The sequence below is a fragment of the Pyxicephalus adspersus genome, chromosome 10 (assembly GCF_032062135.1).
Source record: "Pyxicephalus adspersus chromosome 10, UCB_Pads_2.0, whole genome shotgun sequence".
Classification (NCBI taxonomy): domain Eukaryota; kingdom Metazoa; phylum Chordata; class Amphibia; order Anura; family Pyxicephalidae; genus Pyxicephalus; species Pyxicephalus adspersus.
The window spans coordinates 23,123,808-23,127,167 of record NC_092867.1 but is presented as its reverse complement, the minus strand read 5'-3'; the positions used below and the strand labels follow the sequence as shown (position 1 = coordinate 23,127,167).

The following is a 3,360-nucleotide window of genomic DNA, read 5'->3' as shown; positions in this document are numbered from 1 at the left end:
CTGTACATTACTACAATAAATTTTAAATGAAACAACTCAGATGTAGTTGAACTGCAGATTTTCAGCTTTAATTCAGTGTGTTGAACAAAAAGATTGCATAAAATGTGAGGAACTAAAGCCTTTTTGTAACAAAATCACTTCATTTCAGGAGCTCAAAAGTAATTGGACAAATTAAAAAGCTGAAAAAAATGTTATATTTCTAATACTTGGTTGAAAACCCTTTGCTGGCAATGACAGCCTGTGGTCTTGAACTCACGGACATCACCAGATGCTGGGTTTCCTCCTTGTTAATGCTCTGCCAAGTCTTTACTGCAGCGGCTTTCAGTTGCTTGCTTGTTGTTTGTGGGCCTTTCTGTCCAAAGTTTAGTCTTCAACAAGTGAAATGCATGCTAATTGGGTTTAAATCAGGTGACTGACTTAGGCCATTCAAGAATATTCCACTTCTTTGCTGTATGTTTTGTCACATCATCGCTAAACACTAGTGCCTTGGAAATCCACTGCGATCCCCGGGTACTGGAGGTTAATTACTTTCTATTGCCCGGGAATCGCACACAGGAGGATTCCCAGGGCCGATTTCCTGGAACTTCCGATGGAATCGGTTCACTGCAATTTGCTGACCCATCGGAAGTTTGAGGAAATTTTTACGAGAATGCCTGAGGCATTCTTACTCATCCCTAAAGGACAACACCACAGGTTACCGGGTCAGTTGAGGTTGGGGGCGCCCACTGCGGGGTTTATCGTCAACGGTGAAAGCTCCAGTCTTGAAACGAGATATCCAGGTTTTGACAGTGCTGTAGGAAGGACACTTCTCTCAGAGTGTTTGTGACATTGCATTGTCAATGTCCCTTGCTGACTTTCTCTGGAGAACTAAAAACTTCATGACAACCTGTAAGTCCAATGACATGAAACTTGCTTGTGCCTCTGCCATCCCTGCTTTAAGTTTTAAGAATTGCAAAGACCTGATATTTGTACAGCTACATACTAAGATATTTGGCTGTCATATGCCCTCACACTCATTTTTCTATTTCATCTGGAATGGGGCAAAGCCAGGAACTTCTCAGCACCCTGTCGTATATATTTATATATTGTATTTTTGTATCACTAGTAATTTCTTTATTATGAATTTGCTTTATTGCTAGGTGAGAATGTTGACAATACAAGATAGAGGAATGAGGACTCAGAATGGAGCAAAACCTGCAGTCAAGCATTTAGAGGAACACAGATGACAAATTAATTACACAATTGTTATTTTCATATTATCTCACAATCTATCAAACACAATAGAAAATATTCAACGTTCACAAGCATCTTTTTGTGTTCTTCTAATAAAAATATGTCATATAAAAATAAATAAAATGGATGTGACTTTTTTACAACTTTGTGCCACATTATATACAGTCATTCTGTCAGAGTACAATAATGGGACATGCATAAATAAAAATGGTATATAGGAACAATACCAAAAATTATGAATAATAATTATGATTATTGTATATGTATAATCAGGGGCAACAAATGTGTGGAAAAGTGAGTTTAATACAGCCAAAAGATGAGTACTAAACAGGCATACAATATAAAAGACAATAATATTAACTATTTATCATCATAAATGAAAAGATATGTATGTTTGCTGTGAACAAAGGTACAGCCCAATTGATGGGGGAACAAATAATAAACACACCCCATTCTGGTGAAATACATTTTTTATGGACTTAAGACTGTTCATTTAAAATGTTGTCTTTACAGACATGCACATCCATGCAGATAACATGAACATACAACTATGGAACTATTCTACACTGAATAATGTAATACATATGTGATAATATAAAGCTATTTGGGTTATTTCAAAATGTATTTTAACAAATGCAAATGCTCTAGATTGTTTTTCTCCTAGTGCTCATTTTTTAGAATCAAATTAATAATTTTAGTTCAAAATGTTTTTTTGTTTTAGCCACAACTGGGCAAGTGAAGGACAATATTTTTCAAACATTTGTTATTTGCACAAGTGTCTCAATGTGAAATTTTACCCTTATCTCTGAATCTGGGCAAAGGACTGCCTAATTGGATAAAAAAATGACTATGTTTGTCTTGCCGACCCCTGGACTAGAGTGTTCCACAGATGCACTCCTCCTGCTGGTGGAGGTGTGAACACCATCAAAATCTCGTCTCTAAGACCCCCTCTGCTGGTAGGATAGGATGCAAACAGGTCACGTGGCCTTAATCCATCACATGACCTTCCCTTTAACAGGAAGTTGCCTGAACAAGGAGTTCTCTGGCTCAGCTTTTAGGTCCCTGTTGTATCCGTCTCCTGTTCCTGATTGTGTATCGACCTCGGCTTGCCCTTGACTATTCCTGATTGCTGCCTGCCTGACCTCTGGCTTGTCTGATTACTCTTTGTGCCTTGTTCTGGTACCATGCTTGTCAGCAGTCTCTTGCCTTTGCTGCACAGGGCCACAACTTGGCAGTTGCCCGCAATGCTACACCCTCACCTCTAGAGGCTCTGGTGAAGACTGAGCAGCTGCCTAGACTCTGTGCACATCTCTACCAACTGAGCTGGTGACTCAGAGGGTCCACCATCCTGCCTTGCAGCACCGTGACTTTTGTGGCAGTGAAAGGCAGATTTAATGCTTTATAAAGAGACTCCAAACCTGCTGCACTTGCCAAAGCATATTTTATTATAGACAAGGAATGTTAAAGGTTAACAGTACTTCAAAGTTAGGGCAAATGGCCCCCCTCCCCTGTTCAACTTATAATACCCCACACTACTAGTCATCGATCTCTTCCACCAGTAGTAATTCTGCAGTCTCCACCACACTTTTTTTTATAGACCCTAATGGTCACGATTCCTACTTGCAAGGTTGAAGACTTAGGATTAGGATCTGTAGAGAAAAGTACATACTGTAAATGCACAGCAAGAGCTGGTGGAAGCAATAACTGGTAGAGCAGACCACTAGCTGTTGTTAGATTGGGGGTGGGGGGTTATAAAACATTTAATAGAAATTTGGGCAGTTTCCCTCAATTTTGTTAATCAAAGTGAATTTATCTTTTACCGGTATATATATATATATATATATGTGTACATAGATTAGTGCACATGCAAAACAATGTACACCTAAAAAGAAAAACTTACTGTAATGAGGATCCTTCTCTGGAAAATTTTTCAACCGATAGAACACAGTTCATGCACATGGTTACGCCTAAGTTTATTCCATACCAATATGGAATACTTTTATATTTATAAATATATATCTCCTTTCAAATTTTTAGACTATATTAATACTTACTTATATATTTATCGTAGATTTCTATACATACATTTATATTTATATATATATATATATATATATATATATATAT

At 37.7% G+C, this 3,360-nt stretch overlaps 1 protein-coding gene and 1 long non-coding RNA gene across 2 annotated transcripts in view; both read left to right on the top strand.

Annotated features, from left to right (window-relative positions):
• LOC140339387 (uncharacterized) overlaps positions 1–1,356 on the top strand; it is a 1,663-nt gene extending 307 nt beyond the window's left edge. Inside the window, exon 2 of the long non-coding RNA XR_011922431.1 lies at positions 1,140–1,356. This is a non-coding gene — a long non-coding RNA (uncharacterized lncRNA). The remainder of the gene's footprint in view (positions 1–1,139) is intronic.
• The window catches only part of LOC140339947 (alpha-2-macroglobulin-like), a 117,084-nt gene that overhangs the window by 49,993 nt on the left and 63,731 nt on the right, over positions 1–3,360 (top strand). The window lies entirely within an intron of this gene.